Below are 21,799 nucleotides of genomic sequence, written 5' to 3'. Positions count from 1 at the left end.
CCTGCACCGCCAAGGCAGACCCAAGGACTCTAGTTTTCACTTTGCACTCAGTGCTGCAAATTCGCCCAGTGGCCACTCATTTACACATATCTAGTTACACATTGTGGGTGGCAATGCATGTCTTCAAGGTGGTTTCAGTCTGGTAGGGACTTAACATTGATGCTAAATGTGTAATTTAAAGGATAAAGAATATCATTTTAAAAATGATGAGATGTATTTAAACCACTGGTTTAAGACAGTATAAATTTATCTGATCAGTGGAAAAACAGTTGTAAGTGTGTGACCTATAATTTTAAGTCAGATTTGTTCTACATTTAAACTGGTATTCGAGGATGAATATTAAGTTTTATCAAATAACTGCTTAGCAATTATTTACATAGTCATTTTTTATGCTGCATTCCTAAATAAATCACAAATTTGCAGTAATGTTAAATTCAAGTTGCTAATATTTAGCCAAATATGTTATGTCTGTTTTCACAATTAGTATTATGCTCCATTGAGCTTGGGCTATTTTTGTTAGATTTTCTTAGCTTCATAGAAGGATTTGGGGATTCTGTTGTTTTCTGAAATTGTACCCACTTGAGCATTATATATACAATTTTTTTCTGGATGACTAATTAGCATTCAGCTATAAAACATACTTAGTTTCATGGGATGAAGACCAGGGATAGGATAAGACTACTAGTTTGACCATTACAAGAGTGAAAATAAAAAGCTTTGTCCTGAAGGCTGAATCAAAACAGCCGCAGTTAAAATACTCTGGAGATGTGACTGTCAGTATATTGATAATTACTAGAGCTTGGAAATGTATAAAATTACCCAACCCGAAGCTTAGAAGAGAGGAGAGAGAAAGAGCTAATGCCAAAAGGAAACTTGAAACATGAAAGTTAAGTAGTAAGTGGAGAAATGGGTGGTCCCCAATAAATCAACAAATAGTGGGCAGAAACATGGAGAGCAGGTGGCACAAAAGCAAAGAAGGATAGATTTTCAAAATAGATTTACAGTCAGTATTTTCAGATGTCAGAAAGAGACTATACAAGATGAGGACTGAAAAGCATGTCCAGGGCCTCCCTGGTGGCACAGGGGTTTAAGTCTCAGCACTATCAAGCTATCACCAGCCTCTATGGCATGAGTTTGATCCCCGGCCAGGGAGCTAACTCATATGGCACAGCAGACCTCTCCTGTCTCGCCCACTGCTCCCCTCAGCAGTGTATTTCAGTGGATCTGTCTGTTCTGCTCCCCACTCTGTCTCTGGTGAATCCTCTCAACCCTGGCACCTCTGGCCTACACTCCAGTTCTTGTATGTATACATAAATAAAATTAAATCTTAAAAAAGGAAAGTGTATCCACTGATTTTGGCAGGGTAAGATTGTTCATGGTCCTCATGACAACAGTTTGGGAAGAGTAATATAGATAGAAGCAATATTCCAGTTTGTGGGGTGTAAGAGAAGGAGCAAACGTAGTGAGAGGGAATCACTTTTTAAAGGTGTTTGGCAAAAATAAAATGATGGATAATAGTTTGAAGGACATGTAAAGCACAATGGAAATTTCTCTTTTCAAATATGAGAGGTATAAGAGCATATTTGTTTATTAGTCAATAAAATTTGGTTCCTTTGAGGAAAGAGGAATGAATGGAATCAAGAAACCAAGGTAGGGCCTCCCCGGTGGCGCAGCGGTTGAACGCTGGGTTGCAAAGCTGCTCGCAGTCTCTGCAGCGCCGGTTCGATCCCCGGCTGCTCCCGGGCCACCGAAGGAGGGTCCCACATGGTGCGCAGACCTCTCCTGCCACCCGCTGCTCCCCTCAGCAGTGTACTTCGGTCCTTCTGCCTGCTCTGCTCCCCGCTCTGGCTCTGGTGAATTCTCTCACCCTCCCGTGCTTCTAACTGTACCCAGTGCTTGTATAAATAAATAAATAAATCTTAAAAAAAAAAAGTGGCTACTTTAAAAAAAAATAAAAAAGAAACCAAGGTAACTTAATTATTTTTCTTATGTTCTGGTTGTGTCTCTCTTCTCTTTCATCTCATCCTTATAGTCTATAATAATATTATGTATAATCTAATTCTAAGCAGTCTGAATCAACTACAAATCTGGTATCTCTTCTTATGTTCCTTGTTGGGATGTTCCTTAACAGAGTCACGTGTCTACTTCTGGATTAGCATTGGCTCATCTAAGAGAAAAACATTTCCCAAATTGCCTTACAGAGGGAGCAGCTGTAGTTTATGTTGTTTGTGTTATCCAGTCTTTTGGTTGGATGTGTTGTTGGCAATCAGAAGTTTCTTTTATACACAAAATTTTGCACTCTGTGCTTTTATCTACTGTCTTTAGAGAAGTTCCACCTGTGACAGTTTTATTCATGGAAATCGCTTAAAAAGGAAAAGCATTTTCCTTTACTGACTTAAACCTAGCCAGTTTTCCTGAATATTATCCAATCACTATATAAGGATGTTGAGTTGTTCTTATGAACTCTTGGACAACAGTGATAGTGTCTTGTTCAACCTGCAATTCCCTAAGGCCAAAAGAATTCCTTTTACTTTATAAATTTGACCCATGTAACTTCTTCAACAGTAAGGTATCAGATTTGCACAGGTCTTGACATACTTTTTTTTCAAATTATTGGTATTCTTGGTGAACTTGTGTTAACATCTGAAAATGTTATAATACCAGGAACTACTGACTGACATTGCTATGTCTAAGGTTCTGATAAGCTTGTTCAAATATCCTATTTCTATTTCTTTATATATTTATATATATATTTATATTTAGATATACAGATATCTAAATATGTAGATATTTAAATATTAGATATATATATTAGATATTTAAATATTTAAATATTAGCTTTTTAGCTATATCTATATCTATATAGATATATAAATCTATACAGCTATAGATTTATATTTCTTTAACATGGAGGACTTGTGTCCTATTTAAGTCTTTTAATGTTAAATTAGAAAATTTGTTCAATCTGTCTTTTCTTCAGGCAGACCACGTTTGTTCTAGCATTAACTGTGATCTGACTCTCAGAACATCCATTAACTCATCTATGACATGGAATGATTAAGCATATTATTTACTCAAGTCAATGAATAGCAATCTTAAAAGATCTTGACCCTCCCTAAATTCCTAAGGTATCAGTCAATGCTCTGTGCAAATAATGTGTCATTAATTGGCATCTCCAAAGCCTACAGCTACCATTAACATGCTCACCTAAAAATTTAACACATGAGCTATCAGTGACATATAAACTTCAGTGATAAAACAACAATAATTCAAATTTTCAAGCACTGTTGAATTTAATCTATGAGATAGATTATTTCACATAATGAAGTGCAGTGTCATGTTTTTTCAATAACATGCCTTATGAAATGGCAGGTACATGCTTTGGTTTTCTTGTTTATTTTACTATACTAGCAATTCCCCCATACTAATAACATTTCTAATCATGTCTTCCTGGTTAGATTTTTTTGATCAAACATTATTTCCTGATCTGTCCTAGATTGGATATTGTTTTTACCAGTGAAATGCAGTATTTTCAATATCTTGTTATTTTCCTCTTTTTTTAAAAAAAAGATTTATTTATGCATAAAAGAACTGGGGTCCATGCTAGAGGTGTGAGGGGTGAGAGAATTCAACAGAGACAGAGTGAGGAACAAAACAGGCAGATTGACTGAAACACACTGCTGAGGGGAGCAGCAGGCGAGTCAGGAGAGGTCTGCTGCGCCATGTGTGTCTCCTCCCTGGCCAGGGATTGAACTCTTGCTTCAGTGGCTGCGGATAGCTTCATAAACCATGTCTTAAACCCTTGCACCACGAGGGAGGACCTATTTTCCTCTCTTTGAAAATACATTCTTTTTTGTTTTCACTCTCTGAGACCTCTAAACTTTTATTCAAATTAGAAATGTCAGGTGTCTTGTGGGTCTGCTACTGCTAAACAGCCTGTTTGGTCACCATTTTGTTACCTGCAGTTCTGCATTCCTATACAAGGTCAGAACTGCCAGTCAATCAGTCATAGCTAAACCTTACAAGGTGCCTTTCAAATCAATTAAGAGCAGAAAGCTTGATCACCCTGGAATGGCAATGCATTGTGAGGTATGACTGGGAACACCTAGGAGGTTGAGGACCAATGATGCATAAGCTTACTGCTGACTTATACATCATGAGGTATGACTGGGAACACCCAAGGGGGGGAAGCAGGTGAGGACTGATTTATGACAAGGGACCAGTAGAACACCTTGTTGATAAGATTGAAACCTAGGCTGGAGATCTAGTGTTGATCTTAATTATGATACTGAGTCATCAAACTGATGAGAAGTTCCTGGAGGGGAGACTCACAAGCCCTGATACTATAGATGACAGCACATTTTCTAGTTTCACCCCTCCCTTTCTTTCTGTCCTCGTTCTCTTTACAACTGATGCTGTTTGATTATTCTATCAATGAAAAGGCCAGGATCTTGTTATTTAGCAGCATCCTGCATTGTGTAGACTGTTCCATGACTCCTTTTTCTTGATCAGTGTGGTGTTGCTGATGCAAAGGTGACTCTGATTCTAATTCTAAACTAATGGCTAGCTCATTTGGTAGAAAATTAAAAGTATCAGTATTAAAAGATTAAAAGTATCAGACTTTTAATCTTAGAGTCCAGGTTTCAAATCCCTGTTCAGGCAGAGATGAATTAATTCCTATTATAGGTTTTTTTAAATTATAAAGTAAATTTTGTGAAATTATAGTTGCTTTCCTAATTAAAATGTATCCCTGAGTATTGAAACATTTTAATATCCTTTAAACTCATCATTATATGTTTTTTGTTTTATTTACTCAGTCTAAGTGTTTGACTTGGCTATCCAAAAATCAAAGTTTGTTTTATTTAAGAATAATCTTCAGATTCTAGAGGTTTTGCAGGCATTCTCCAATAATAGCCAGATTTAAATCTGTGACTTTAAAGTAAAATCCAAAGCCAATCAAAACAAAACAGTAAAACTGAAGACTTTCAAGAACCACAGATCACTATATCAAAACCAAGAAAGATTAAAGGCTGAGAGAAATCTCAGGAGGTTAGTTTTTAAACAGTGCTAGAAAATATGGAGCAGATCAAATTCATAGTATTGCTATTGTTTTTCTCAATCTTTAAAAAAAATTTATTTTATATATATTTTACATCATTCTTTCTTTTGGTACAATGTTTGCTTTCTCCTCTCAGGTGCAGTCCCTGCAAAATTCCCATCACCAGTTCACCCATGCACCATCACCACAGTCCCTTGTGTAAGAACTTAACTGAGGTTACTATCTTTATGAGTTTAATTTTCTCTGGGTTTTTGGACGCCCTTAATAAATATTTGTTTTGTTGACTTGAATTCAACATAATACAATTCTTTTCTTCCTCTTGAGAAATCTTTATTAAATATTAAACTGTAAATGGAAACAAATCAATCTGTTTACACATAAATATCTTTGTCAGATATTTTTTCTTTCTTTTCTTTTTCTTTTTCTTTTTTTTTTTTTTTTTTTTTTTTTTGCAGAGTTGGGAGGATTAGGAGCTGTACTTTTCTCATTACTTAGATGCAGCTAATTTAACACACTGTATCAGTATATGGAATTTACTGGGACTTTTCATTCCATTATAGCAAGTACCAACTCAAACAGTGCATGTTTCTGAAAAGTATTGATGCCAAAGCAATGAGTTTCTTTGACTGAAAATAGACCAACAAATTGTTGTGTAGTTGTTTACCCAATTAGGCCAAATAGTAAAGGCATGGGATTGTACCTAATGGTAATTAGTTTCATTCTTTATTGGGTCTATAACATGTCTTGAAAAATTTTTATCTATCTATCTATCTATCCATCTATTTATCTTTATATAGAGCATACTGTACAAGCTGTAGGAAGATACAAAGGGAATCTCATAACTATTACTTCCATCATCCTGAACTTCATTAATCAGGTTTATCTTTCTTCTGGGGAATAGTCAAAGTCACCACATGATTGTGCTCAAATTTCTTCTAATCCTATATAATGTTCCTTTAATTTGATACATTGTAATCATTTAAATTATGTGCCATACCTCATTCTAGATGCTTAGGCTATATCACTGTTCAAAACAGACAAAAATAATTTGCATTAATTTGAATTTGCATTCTAGTGGATGAGATAGACAATAAATACTAACAGAATAGAAATTTTTTAAATATTAGAAATTTAGTAAGTTCTATGAAAAAAGAGTAGGATCATCTTAGGGTATTTTTGAATGTAGTAGGGAGACTGGGGTGGGAAAGTGTGTTGTCATTTTAGATAGACTTCATTTAGAAGGTGACATTTGAACAAAGACTTGAAGGAGGTGATTTATTTATTTTTATTTCTTTAAGATTTTTTTATTTATGTATAGAAGAAATGGGGTGTAGACCAGAGGTGTGGGGGAGAAGGGAGGGGAGAGGATTCACCAGAGACAGAGTGGGGAGCAGAATAGGCAAATTTACTAAAACACACCACTGAGGGGAGCACCAAGATGTAACAGACACAAGCTATATTTGAAAAATTAAAATTCCACCAAACTATCGTGCTTTTCATGATCATGTTGTTAATACTATGCTGCTTGTATTTCTCTCTACACATAGAAATGTGTACATAGATATGTATTTTTAACAAAAAATGAGATTTTACAGTACATACTGTTCTGCAAATTGCTTTATTTTTTAGCTATCTATCTCTACCTTTATGTTTCAGTGAATTTTTGTCCAATACCCAGGTACTAAAATTTCTAATATTGACCCCAAACATCCATGACATTAGAATTCTGGTTTCTCTTAGTAGGTGTTACTAGGTGAGTATACTGGAACCCACGATCTTAGTGCTTGACGAGCTCATTACTCCTAGACAATCACAGTGGTCATTACTGGAACAACTCTTAGAATGGATTGTTCCTACTAGTTTTTTTTTTTTTTTAAAGATTTATTTATTTATTTATTTATTTATTTATCTATCTATTTATCTATCTATTTATTTATATTTATACAAGAACCGGGGTACAGGCCAGATGTACGGGAGGGCGAGAGGATTCACCAGAGACAGAGCGGGGAACAGAGCATGCTGACTGACGAAGCAGTGGGTGAGACAGGAGAGGTCTGCCAGGCCATGTGGGACCCTCCCCAGCTGGCTGGGATCGAACAGGCGCTGCAGAGGCTGTGGACAGCTTCACAGCGCTGCGCTCAACCGCCTGCGCCACCAGGGGAGGCCATCCAACTAGTTTTTATTAGTTCAACTCTTCAAATTAATAATATGGAATATAAAGTAACTAAATTAATAGTCAGATAAAGACAAGCTAAAACTAAACCATAAGAGCTGAGTACAGAATTGAAGTGCCAAGCAGGGGGTTGGATAAGAAGAAAGATGGAAGGAAGCACAAGGGTCTATGGTGGTGAAATATGGGTGAGGTAAGGGTGGGTGTACTATGGTGGTAATAGCTGATGGGGGGGGTACTCCAAAATTACCTCAGCTAAAAAAAAGTAGTTAAATCAATCAATTTAGAATGTGACTTGTTTTCTCTTAAAATACAGACTCCTAATATCATTAACTTAATTACTTATTTTAACAAAATATATTTATGAATGCACAAGTATTTGTAATATGAATATTAAACAATATAACTTGTAAGGGAAGTTTAAACCGTCTTAATAGTTCTTTCTGTTCCTTAAGTGCATCCCACCAGAACATGTATAACATCAAAATGTTATATTCTCCAAGCACTTAACAATAAATCTTTTCAAACCACAAATATTTTCTAGTCATAAATCTTTTTTGTTTGTGGTCAGTTGACTAACTTGATATGGTAGGTTCAGTTGTATCCTATGATAATTTTTTTAAAATTTAGCTATGTAGAAAAGCACACCACAGAAGTTCTGCATGGTAAATTATATCTCTTTCAACTTCTACCCTTTTTTCTCTACCCCCAATAGATAAATATTTTCTCCATAACAGAACATAGAGACCTTTTTTTTGGTAACAGCTGCATTATATATACAAGACTCATACTTTTTTCAACCAATATTCTGTACTAGCTACTTGGTTTGGATACAGTCTTGAAAAAACACTTTGGAAACATTCACCGCTTAGTTTACTTGCTATTTCAGAAGCATTGGACATTTAACCACTTTAACCCTTGGACTTTTTTCTCTCTTATATTTACACTGACATCATTCTCTTATTTTTTTAATTTTTATATTCCCCATACAATTGCACCCCCCTTATTTTGACCCCAATTCCTCCTTTCCCCACCCTTTCCCCACCCTGTCTCTGGTTTATAGTTGTTTGTTGATTTTGATTTTTTCTTTCTTATGGTTATTCTTTTTCCTGGTCCCTTATTTAGGTTTTCTAGATTCCTGCTATGAGTGAGACCATCCGGTATTTTTCTTTTTCTTTCATTCTCTTAATTTTTGTTTTACAGACTTAAAATCTTTCCATCTTATTCTTTGCTTTCCTTCCTTTTCCTGTCTATTGTAACATTTATATTCCATATGGTTCTGCTCTTGGCTTGCTGCTCTCCTGTTGCACTCACTTCCTGAGAGTCACCTAAGCACTCTGATGTTTGAACCACCACTTAATACTCAATGTTCACATATTATATATCCATGACCTTAAAATCCAACCCTGCTACCTAACTGACTATGCTACATCTTTGTCTGAGTTTCTCAAAGATATCTCAAACTCAACACATATAAAATCAAACATATTTTCTACCTCATTCTTCCTACTCTATCTCCTTCTAGATTATATGCTTTAATCATACATTTTATTGAGCAGGCCAGAAATCTAGGAATAAAAAAATGTAATCACTAAATCTTATTTGATATCACTTGCTTGCTAGTAATTATCCCCTTTTCCCATTCCTGATGCATTTATTTTGGGTCCTCTTTCTATTTCTCCTTGACCGCAGACCTTTTTAAAAGATGTTTTTGAAAAAGTCAACTCTCTTGCTCCCTACTTGAAGGTTTTCAGTGGCTTCCTGTTTCCGAAGAGCAGTGTCCATTGACTACATGGAAAATAAGGTTCTTCGTGACATTTTGTCACCGTCCTGGATCCGACCACTTAGGTCTCATGCCAGCAACAGGAACTATCAAGTCATTCCTCTGTACATACTGTCCTTTCAGCCTCATGTGCCCCTCCCCTCACCCTTCAAGTTTGATTTTCTTTGGAATGTTATATCTAACATCACTTGTATGAATCAAGTTCTTACACTGTCAAATGTTTGTCAGCTATATTGTGCTTATTTTGATAATTTCCTCCTCACAATGTGAAATCTTAAAGGCACAACTTCTCTCTCTTTTTTTTTATGTTGTCCTTTGAGTTTCATGCAGGTTCTACCTTACCTTAACTTACTGTGTTGTATGTGTGTTGAGGTAGTGGGTGGCTACTTCTGTTGTTGTGTCTGGCACAATTCTTGAGAGCAGACACCGATTCTGGATTTGTGTCTCGTTTGTGGTTTTATTTCCAATGCTTAGCAAAATGCTTGGGTAGCCACTCAGTAAAAATGTAGCTGTTATCATACTAGAGGAAGATGGATGCATTCATGCTGGTATATTTATGCATCACCTGATATTTAAGATATGGAATAATGGGAACACCTCAGAGAGACTCTATCTTTGAACACATTTCATTTTGTCATATATTTGAACAACAAACCTGCTGTTATGATTACAACACATGTCTCTGATATCAACAGTGATTTCTAGTACATCAATGACTATGTTAAGGATGTTGTACAAGGGACAGATCCTATCCTGAGAAGTGTAACATTCAAAAGCCTCATATAATCTAGATAGAACAACATTACAAAATGCAATAATGCTTTTTCAGTAAAAAAAAAAAAAAGTCTCCAGATGACTTCAATGTAGTATTAATACATATGTATATGTTTGTCTATATTGGTAGTATTATAGATAATGCTTAGTTTACTTTAAATTACTTCAAACATAATGTAATATAGGTTAATGTTACATTGTGTTACATTAAACATAACATTAATGTGATATGTTGCACATATGAATTTTGTGTACTTATATCTGTTTTATAGCTGAAAAATAAACATAAGGAAGTAGCAAAATGAAGGGGAAGAGACTCAGATAAATGTGAAAGTTTCCTAAGTCAAACATTCCTTATTTAAACATTTCCATTTAAACAATACTATGAAATTGAAAATGTTATAGTTGTAAGGTCTTTTTTTAGTTATGTTACTCTCTTATTCCTTCCCCTATACAAGCAAATAAACCAAACATTTAAAAATAAGGAGACTGGGTCTAGAAATCGTTCCAGAATCACTTGTTTTTATTTGTAACATTTAGTTTACAGGAATTATTTGGTTATAGAAGTATTTATGATGACTAATAGTGGTTTCTAGGCAGCATTGCAAATAGAATTTTGTAAGATGTGTCTTGGCAGATGGAAGGTGATGTTGCGTAAATTGAATCCATAAAATATGTTTTATAAACTAATGCAGGTGTTGGTTTTGCTCTTTATATTTATTTTGGAATTGTGAACTGAAAAAGGAAACAACTCTACCTGAACTGTATGGACATTAATTTGATAATCTTCACATAACATTCACTTATGTATAGATGGTTACATTCATTTGTAACAAATCAAATCCCCTCCATAGTGACATACATATTTTCAAGATACATTTTCTTTTCAAAGTCTAAAATATCACTTATATTTCATTATGTTTTTGTAATGCTGATAGCGTGAGGGTGATTATAAGAAAAAACTGTACTCTAAAGTTAATAATTTGTGTTGAAATAGACATACGTTGAACAATATTAGATAGTTTAATATTAGTATACAATATAACATAGTATTATATTATATATCTCAATTATCAGTACAAGGTATTATCAACATTCAATAGTGTGTTGGAAAAGAATACATTTGTATCATTTACTGATATACTCTTCCATGTGACAGAAATACTCTGACCATAGCTGACTTCTAGCAACCAACATGATGTCAATACACAGCAATTCACAAGGTATAATGAGAATTTTAGCATTGGAAATTTTGCTTGTTGATGGCTTTTCTCCTATGAAAGTGGCTACCTTGTGAATTTATGTACCTATTTTATACTCATGATACTGTTCCTCAAAATGTATTTTGGAAACTCCTTGTAAAGTATTAGGTTTCTAAGATATTATCTTTTAAAATTTGTGTTTGATTATGGATTTGATTTTCAGAAATGTGAAAATTTTCATAATCAAAAAGAATTATGAAATTTTTGAAAAATTAATTATTAATTATTTTGGCAGAATCATGCATTTGGTGACTACAGGGGCCAGTTAGGTAATGTAAACTGAGAGTAGACAGCTACTAGGGATTGAGTAACAGCCTGGAAATTCAGGCTTTATCTAATGGATGCTAGAATGCAGAGTTAATATTGCGTGGTTTTCTAGTCTTCCAGAGAAGGTGAAAAATTGCTTATTTATTGGATCTTCTCAATTATAAAATGTTCACTCAGTTATTTTGAACACTAGATTTGCAATCTCTACTTTACAACATATCTTCGTGGTGTTTATACTTTATATATGCTTTTAAATATTTCATAAATTCAACTTTTTTCACACCAATGATTTTCCTTTCTAATTTATCAATAATATTGTGTGATAGCAGAGAAGAAATATATTACATGGTCTTATCAGTGAGGCTTACCACATATACAATAACAACCCCCCTGTACCTCTTCTCCATGTATTTTCTCCATATCATTTATCAAAATTTGGCAGATTATATATTTACTTGTTTGCTCATTGCCTCTTCATTTTCTCTATACCATAAACTCTTTGAAGACATCTTTTGTTTACTGATGTATACATAGTTCCTAAATAGTAGGTCTTTAATAAATATTCATTTTTTCCATTCATTGTCATGATTTCTATAGCAATCCTTATGCATACTTTCAGATCTCTATTTTCATCCAAATCCCATTTTTGTGTTGGTGCTATTACTACTAATACTACAAATAATAATAATAAAAGCAAACATTGAAATAACTTTTATTACATGCCAACCACTGTTCTAATATATTTATTGCCAGAATAATGTTGTATAACAAACCATTCTAAAACTTAAAAATGTAAAAAAAATTGCAATAATAGCAATTTATTATTTTTTACATCACTGTTTTTTTCTGATTTAGATTAAGCACCAAAGACATTGGCTTGGCTCTCTCACCAGAAGTTTGTTGTTTAGTTGAATGGGACTTCAATTGGATAGCTCAGAGAAACCACCTTGGCCCTTTTCTGTATGGTCTCTGATTTTTCATAGGTTTCTTCCCACGGCCAGAGAAAAGTTAAAGGAAAGCAAGAGTAGAAAAATGCAATCCCTCTTGAAATTTAAGCACAGACTGGATCCTATCACTTCCCACATATTCTATTGGACAAATCAAGTTAAAACACTAGTCCAGGTTCAAAAGTGGGGAACAGACCTTACATCTTGATGGGAAGAACTGTAATAGTAATTACACTAAAGAACTGGAAACCATTATTTCCCACGGACAGGTATTATGATTATCCCTATTTTAGAAGAAACATATACGGAGACGCTCAGCAACCAGCTCAAGGTTATGAAGTAATTAGATGATGGCACTAGTATTTTAATTCAGGCACTCTGCCTTCTATCTGCACTTTTAATTCCTGCTACCTACGCTCTCTGAAGAGGACAGTATATCAGTTGCAGGTATGATAAAGGAGAAAAGGTAAAAGATGTTAAAGGGAATTTTAAGTAAGACTATTTAAAGAAGAAATGAACAATGCATAGAAAATGAAAAAGGTTAGTGCAATAAGATGACACTAAGAGTCCTCCTGTGTGAAATAGTAAAGGTTTGCATGTAGCCGGTGAGTTTTGAAAAGAGAAGGCTTTGTTGCTGAAGGTAGCTGGAGCTGGCTTACTAAAACTACAGCTTGTTAGAATATATTTCATGGCAATAACTGGAAGGAGGGCACAGTATCCACAAAAAAAAAGCCATTCACAAATGAAATCTTGGCAGTATGAATAGTTAGGAAAAGGTTTTACAACTTCCTGTACCGGCTGCAAATTCAACTTTAAATCTTATGGCTTAGTTGATTAAGTTGGTTTATAATGCTTAGTTTTTAGGAGAAATGGATATGGGAATATGATCTCCCCCTCCTCAGTAACATAATAAGCATCCCCAAATGTATTATGTAGTACTTTAATTTTTAATTTATATTTTTATTATTACATGCAATACTATCTTAATATCTTAGTTCTCAATTTTCCATTTTTTTAAACAGCATCCAGAATAAGTTTTCAAAATGCACATTGATCATAGGACCCTTCTTAAAATCCTAAGTGAACCCATTTTCTTCAAAGTGAAACCAAAACTCATTAAGATCCTCTACCAGGTGGCCGCATTTCAGCTCCCAAGCCTGTTTCTTATCATCACTTCTCTCCCAGCTAAATGCCTTGTAGAATTCCAAATGAGTCATATAGTTACCCGTCTCTTTCCCTTTGTTCATACTTTCCATTTGACAAGGTTTCTCTTTTTCTTAATTTTTGTTAATTTGAGAGGTTGGCACAGAGAGCAATGCCGGAACTGAAAAGGCATGAGACGAGTACCCGCCAAGGAAATTGTGAGCAAAAGTGACACATCTTTCTTTTGGATCAAGGTTATGTATAATTCTCTTATCTCTCTCATATTTCATTGGCTAAAAAGGCAGAGGTTTCAGATACAACAGCTGAAAGTTGGTGGGACTTTCCCAGTTCTAAATCCCTAAGTGATATGTAAAACAGAGCCCCGTGGGCTTCCCTGGTGGCACAAGGGGTTAAGCACAACACTATGGAGGTATCTGCAGCCTCTGCAGCACTAGTTCCATCCCCAGCCTGCCAGGGAGCTACCCACATGGCACAGCAGACCTCTCCTGGCTTACCTGCTGCTCCCCTCAGCAGTGTATTGCAGTCAGTCTGCCTGTTCTGTTCCCCACTTTGTGTCTGGTGAGTCCTCTCACCAAACCCCCCTGCATCTCTGGCCTGTACCCAGTTCTTGTATGCATAAATAAATAAATCTTTTAAAAAACCAAATATATAAACAGAGCCCACTCTGAAAATAAGTTTGGCCACAAATGAGTAATCAATTATCGTTTAGTTAAGTTACTGAGACTTTAGAATTAGTGCTACATCGGTTTTTGCTAGCATAACAATACTATTGGAACATTATTTAAAATTTTTTTGGTTACTATTATGTTTGAACTTACATATACATATTGAACATTTATATTTTATTTATTAACTTCAATTCTTCAGTAAAATGTCTTTTGCCCATTTTTTTCTATTCATATTGATTTATAAAATATCTTTATATATGAAATTATGTTAAACCTTTATGTTATTTGTTTTCCCCCACTTTAGGATGGAAAAAGCCTTCTGAAATTTGATAGATTAATTTTTCTAATTTTTATTGAGGTATAATATACATAAAATATGTTAGCTTTAAGTCTATGACAAAATGATGTGATATATATATTAAAATGAGCACAATAGTAAGTTTAGTTAACATCTGTCACTACACATGGCTATAAATTTTTTTCTCATGATGAGAACTTCTAGTATCTACTTTCTTAATAACTGTCAAAATACAATACAGTATTGTTAATTATAGTCACCATTATGTACATTACATCCACAGGACTTATTTATAAGTAGAAGCTTGTACCTTTTGAACACCTTCACCTATTTCTCTAATTTTATTATTCTCTTTATTTAAATCATTTAAATATTTTCTAAGACATGATATTCTATAATCTACTATGATATATGTTGGTGCATGCTGTTAAACAGGAATATAGTTACATATAATACATCCATCTTAAAACTTAGTTGGCTCTTTCTTCTAAATTGAAAGATAGTTTTGGTGGTATGCCCTTGAATTATTTCTTAAATAAAATCCTCATGACATTTAATATCCATTTAGTATATTCAGAACAACTGAGTCACTTAGCTCTCCACTGACTATCCATTCTAGGGAGGCAGAACAGACAGGAAGCAAAGGTGTGTCCAGACAGAGCGGAAATGCCTGAATCAGTCATGTAAGCTGCCTGGAATTAGAATGGGAAACAGTTCTTTTCCTCAGTAGCCCTTTAATTAGAATTTTATTTCTTCACTTAAATTTTCAGTCTTTTATGTGGTGATTAAGTACAAATTGAGGACTGTGAAGCATTTTGACAGATAAATGGGAAATTCCTTTGATATTTTTGCAGTTGAGTATGTCAATCTAGCAATTTGCAATCATGGTGACTTTTGCTTTGCTTGGAGATAAACACAGTATGGATAGCGAAGAATTATCTCACTATTTTTTTCAGTTACCGTCCTGTGTTTTCACACTTATACTGGGATGTAACGACATTCAGTTTCTAACCAAGTGCATGTAGATGCTACTATCTTAACACAAATGTCTTATGGGGACTGCAATATCTGTAAAAGTCTACAATTTTGAGATCTTATAGAAATATGTGTCAGTGGTAGTGCTGGAATAAGGCTGGTGTGTGTGTGTGTGTGTGTGTGTGAGAGAGAGAGAGAGAGAGAGAGAGAGAGAGAGAGAGAGAGAGAGAGAGAGAGAGAAAGAGAAAGACAAATTAGCTGCAGCCTTGTCTGAGGCAGGTTTAATTAGCAGGTCCATAGTCTTCTGTTGCTTTTTCAGTGGGTCTTCATCTTTCATGAGATGGATGTCTAGCCTGTATTAACATGATTGGATTTTGGTGGCTCTGGGCTACATGCTTGTAAGGAAAAACGTAAGATAAATCTTATAAGTACCACCAATACAGACAGCTAATAATAGCAACCGTATTACCTGTTTTCTGCATTTGTGGAAACATCAGGTAATACAATGTCAGCTAACACTATAGTCACTGTGCTGTACATTACAACTTCAAGACTTATTTATAAATGTTAGTTTGCTCTGCCCACTTACAAATGATGTTCACTATGTTTATTATGATGTCAATTATGATATCCCAGTAAGTTGTAATTGGAGCTTTATATGTAATTGGTCTTTGGCTATATAATGGAGAGAACTAAAACATATTGATTTTATGAACTCATGTTTTAGCATTTGAAAGAGGTGAAAATAAACTATATTGTCAATGATTTTTTTTTGTACTTTCAAGTTTTCCAAATATCTATGAGGTTACAATTTTAAATTTCTCAAGATACAGGTGGACTCTTTAAACAATTTGGTCTGCTTTCTATAATTTTATGTCTTTGAAGGCAGGTTTGTATATCCCCAAAATGAGAGTATCATCATTTTATCATAAATTAATACTTTTTTTACATAAATATGTTGTTACACTATACCTGTAGTCAGCAGGTGACCTAAGTACACTCAGTGTTGTGTGAGAAATTACTTGGGTGCAAATTCACTCAAGTGAATTTGTACAAGCCTCCGTGTACAGCACAGGGCAAGTTAGCTATACCAGAAACCACAAAATAGAAGAGTTTCTGGATTAAATTATAACATATTGAGCTATATTTTATTTTTTTTAAGATTTATTTATTTATGCATACAAGGACTGGGGTACAGGCCAGAGGTACGGGGTGGGGGCGGTGAGAGGATTCACCAGAGACAGAATGGGGAGCAGAACAGGCAGACTGACTGAAATACACTGCTGAGGGGAGCAGCAGGAGTGAAAGGAGAGGTCTGCTGTGCCATGTGGGTAGCTCCCTGGCTGGCTGGGGATCGAACTTGAGCTGCAGAGGCTACAGATAGCTTCCCAGTGCTGTCTTTAACCCCTTGCGCCATCAGGGAGGCCTTGAGCTATATATTTTATTAAGTAAATTTAAAATATACTATGAAAAGCAAAGGGAAAGAGTGAGGTCAATTAACCACTGGGGAAATGGGGCATGTAGGGTGAAAAAAATTACAATGCCTGCATTCTGGGGTATCAGAAACCAAGCTTGGATTCTAACAAAGATTCAGTTACTTGAAAATAACTTGGTTATCTCAGCTTTACATTAGGTATTTTTTTTCTCTAGAAAACCATTTTGCTAACTATAAAAATGAAAAGAATTATAGAATAAAAACCTTATGTAAACAATAAGGAAGGTGCTGAGCAAAGGATAGATGTTAATCTTGTTATTAACAACAAGGTTATCTGAAAGGACAATGTTATTATAAGTCCCATAACTCATAGCCATGAGTTAATGAACTAGATTCATTCATTCACTCACTCAATTATCTACTGTTTTACTATATGACAGATATAGTTCCAGACAGTAGGGATAAAACAGTGAATAAAACTGCAAATATCCCTATTCTTATAATATCCATTCTTATAAGAGGAAACAACATAACAAATAATTAAAGTACAATGAAGAGTAAGAATAGAGCAGAGTAAGGGTGGGGGCAAACCCCGAGGGTTAGGCATTACAACAGAGGTAACCATCGTTGGTAAACAATGTCTAAGCAGTGAGTCCTATAGATATTTGGAGAAAACACATGAGGACATTTTTGTGCTTAAAGAAAAGATCAGATTCTAAATTCTTTTTTAAGGTTGAGCCATTAGGATTTGTTAACAGAGAACAGCATATGCAAATGGCCTAAAACAAAAAGTGTCTTATTTCTTTCACAAAAACTAAGGACTCCATCATAGTTAAAGAAGACACATCGAAAGGGAGAAAAATGTACTAGGAGGTCAGAAAGATTAATGGTGGGGCCAGATGCATGGGGCTTTGTAGGCATTTTAAAGAATTTGACTTATGTGCAAGATTTTTTTTAAGTTTTATTTATTTATTTATATAAGAACCGGGGTACAGGCCAGATGTGCGGGAGGGTGAGAGGATTCACCAGAGACAGAGCCGGGAGCAGAACAGGCAGACTGACTGAAATGCACTGCTGAGGGGAGCAGCAGGCGCAACAGGAGAGGTCTGCTGCACCACGTGGGACCCTCGAACCAGCACTGCAGAGGCTGCAACAGCTTCACAGCGTGGTGCTCAACCGCCTGCACCACCAGGGGAGGCCCAGTGTGCAAGATTTCATATGCATTTGTATCATATGTACGAGAGTTGAAGCAGAAAAGTGACATGCAACATATATTTAAAAGTGATCATTATGTCTGCCTTGCTGTCAACAGACTAGAGTGAAAGTAGGAAAACCAGTTTTGGAAGATGGTGTAATAATCAAGGGAGAAGTTAGTGACTTAATCTGGAGTACTAGGGAAAGGTTATAGCCTGCATGTAATTTGAAGATTGAGTTATCAGAATTTGTCTACAGGTTGGATATACTGTATGAAGAAAAGACAGGAAGCAAGATAAATGCAAGGTTTTGGACTTGAGCACAAAAATGGATGGCAATTTCATTAACTGAGATGGTAAAAATGAATAGCATTTTGGAGAGAATAAAAGTTCTATTTTAGATATATTAATCTAAATTTTAAGTATGGTTAGAACTTTCTTTTTAATTTTTTTTATGTTTTACATCATTCATTTTTAAACAATATTTGCTTCTCCCCACCCCCTCAGGTGTAGTCCCCATAGAGTTTCCTTCCCCAATGCACCTGTTCACCATCAATCACCTCAGTGGCCTGTGCTCCTCCCTCCCTTCCTCTGATCCCTCTCCCTCCTCCCCCCCTGCAGTATGTCTTTGATTTATAATTGTCTGTTTTTGCTTTGTTGTGTTTTGTACTGTTGCTGTTTTTTTTTTTTGTTTTTTTTTTTACACTGATGTCTTATTTGGTTCCCCTATATTCCTGCTATAAATGAAACCATGTGATATTTTTCTTTTTCCTTCTGGCTTATTTCGCTGAGCATAATTCTTTCTACCTCCATCCACATTGCTGTAAATGGCATGAGTTTATCTTTTCTGATTGCTGAATAATATTCCTTTGTGTATACATGCCACATCTTCTTGATCCAGTCATCTATTTTTGGGCATTTGATTTGTTTCCAGGTTTTACCTATTGTAAATAGTGTAAATAGTAAATTGTAAATAGTGCTGCAATAAACATAGGGGTACAGGTTGTCTTTTGAATCAATGTTTTTGTGTCCTTTGGGTAGATCCCTAGGAGTGGAATTGCCAGATCATATGGTAGCTCCATTTTTAGTAGACTGAGGAACCTCCAGACAGCTTTCCATAGTGGTTGGACCAGTTTTCACTCCTACCAGCAGTGTAGGAGAGTTCCTTTTTCACCACATTCTTGCCAACATTTGCTGTTGCTGGTTTTTTTCATATGTGCCATTCTTACCGGTATAAGGTGGTATCTCAATGTGGTTTTGATTTGCATTTCGCTGATTATAAGGGATGTTGAACATTTTTTTCATATGCCTGTTGGCCATTTGCATTTCTTCTTTGGATAAATGTCAATTAAGTTCTTCTGCACATTTCTTGACTGGATTGTTTGTTTTTGTTGAGTCGTGTGAGTTCTTTTTATATCTTTGTGATCAGTCCCTTATCAGTTGACTGGAGTGCAAAGATTTTTTTCCCAATCAGTGGGGTGTCTCTCTGTTTTGGTTAATGTCTCTTTTGCTGTACAGAAGCTTTTGAGTTTGATGTAATCCCAGGTGTTTATCTTTTCCTTGACTGTCTTTGCTTTGAGTGATGAGTCTTAAAGATGTTATTGTGATGGATGTCTTGTAGTGTTTTGCCTATATTTTCTTCTATCTATTTTATGGTTTCAGGTCTATGTCCAGTTCTTTTATCCATTTTGAGTTGATTTTTTTTGCGTGGTGAGAGGTAGTGGTCTAATTTCATTTTTTCACATGTGGTGGTCCAGTTTTCCCAGCACCATTTATTGAGCAAACTGTCCATGTTAGCAGGTTAGAACTTTAGATACATAAATATGGAGTCCAGGGGAGACTTATGAACTACAGATAAAAATTTGAGTGTTGTCGTGGCAGGGTGATATTTGAAAGCAATGAATCAGGATAAAATCACCCATGTAATGCAGGCAGTGAGAGGTGAGTAGGATAAACTGTAGTATTAAAAGACCTGTGATAAGGACTGTAAACAAAACTGGGTAGAAATAACTAGTAAGGGGGGAAGAAAATCAGCATGTATTGGAATATCTAAAAAGAAACATTTTAAATGCTTCTTGTTGATCAAATAAGATGAAAACCGAGAAATTAATCAATGGTTATAGTAACAGGTAGGTCATTGGAGACCTTGACAGAGCTTGGTTAGTGGAGTGCAATATGCAGTTGAAGGGAAGGAACAGGAGATAGCAAGTATACTGAGCGATCCCCACAGTGTATAAGTTGAAGGGGAAAATGGCATTAAAGAATTTGAATGACTGTGTTGCCTTTTTTCAAAAAAAATTAAGATAAAAGAAATAAAATATGCTTGTATTCTAATAGTAATAGTCCAATATTGAGGATAAAATTTATACAGAGGAAAGAAAAGAGATTTGAATGCAACATAGTGAATAAGGTGTTTTCTTAGATAAGGATGCAGGCAGTTCATCTATATTAATAGGAGAACAGAGTAAAAAAAGGATAGTTATTATAGACAAATTTGATGGTGGTTGCTAGTGAGGATGCCTTCTGATTGCTTTATTCTTTTCAGCACAGTTGGAAGCCAATCATTGAGAGTGATGGTAAGAGAGGTGCTGGAGGCGCTAGGAGGGATTCATTTATGAGGACTCATCTAAGAGAGTGGATTAGATAATCATAACATATAAGCATTTTATGGCATGATATGAATGCAAAGTGTCTGAGGTGTCATAGCTTAGGGCTATTGAGTAGTTTGAGGTTAATCAAAATTTGCTATTTTACCTTTAACCTCTCTCCTTTTCTACCTCTGCCTTTGAAGGAGTAGAATGGTAATTGCTCTCCTCTCTTTGTGTAAACTGCTCTGCATCCCTTTTGTGATTTACCTACTTTCCTGGGCACTAATCGTTTGCATATTATAACTTATTTAACTATTACATTAATAGTTAATGTTGATTATGGTGGTTATGTTTGGCTAAGCTAAGCTTTATGACTAAATTTAAAAGAAGTATCTTCTTTAATTAAATTTATGGGTTGAAATTATGGAAATACGATTATGAATTTGTGTAAATATTTTATCATTAAAACAGCATGTAGCATTTGTCCGTGAAGTCTTCAGTTCTGGTTAAAGAATTTCATGATTGGACAGGTAGAATCTGTAATTTTTGTGAATGGTTATGTCACCTTTTTTTCTGTTATTATTCTTAGATGGATAAAAAGGAAGCATAGGGGAATTTTCAGTGTCAACCTATATTTAACTCCTGAATCTCCATTGATGAATTTTGATGACAAGCACAAAATATTAGTGAAAGTTGAAAGAAGTCTTCTATTATCAATCTAAAATCTCAGTCAAGTTAAACAATGGTCATTAAGAAGTAAGGCATTATACTTCATATAATGAAGAGAGAAAAAGATAAGCAAAATTAGGGAAATGTAAAGGTGGATTAAAAAATCAGAAGTCTTGGGGCCTCCCTGGCGGCACAGTGGGTTGAGCACCACCCTGTGAAGCTGTCCACAGTCTCTGCAGTGCCGGTTCGATTCCTGGCCAGCCAGGGAGAAACCCATATGGTGCAGCATACCTCTCCTGCCTCAACTGCTGCTCCCTTCAGCAGTGTTTTAGGTTTTGTCTGCCTGCCTACCTGCTCTGTCTCTGGTGAATTCTCTCATCCTCCCGTGCCTCTGACTGAACCCCACTTCTTGTATAAATAAATAAATCTTTAAAAAAAATCAGAAGTCCTGCTTTTGTCATTGACTAAAATCCTTAAACAAACCTTCTAAAATTTGAGATCTTAAGTTTCTTATTTGAAAATAAGGGCTTAAGACATCTTCTAATGA

At 35.2% G+C, this 21,799-nt stretch overlaps 1 long non-coding RNA gene across 1 annotated transcript; it reads left to right on the top strand.

Annotated features, from left to right (window-relative positions):
- Nucleotides 1-12,680: 12,680 nt before the first annotated feature.
- LOC129145396 (uncharacterized) lies at nucleotides 12,681-15,065 on the top strand. Its single transcript, XR_008550930.1, has 3 exons — nucleotides 12,681-12,709; nucleotides 13,560-13,659; nucleotides 15,012-15,065. It is a non-coding gene; the product is annotated as an uncharacterized LOC129145396 (long non-coding RNA).
- Nucleotides 15,066-21,799: the final 6,734 nt, after the last annotated feature.

Source organism: Talpa occidentalis, unplaced genomic scaffold (assembly GCF_014898055.3).
Source record: "Talpa occidentalis isolate TD23 unplaced genomic scaffold, MPIMG_talOcc4v2.1, whole genome shotgun sequence".
In the NCBI taxonomy this organism is placed as follows: domain Eukaryota; kingdom Metazoa; phylum Chordata; class Mammalia; order Eulipotyphla; family Talpidae; genus Talpa; species Talpa occidentalis.
This window is presented reverse-complemented; position numbering and strand designations above follow the sequence as displayed.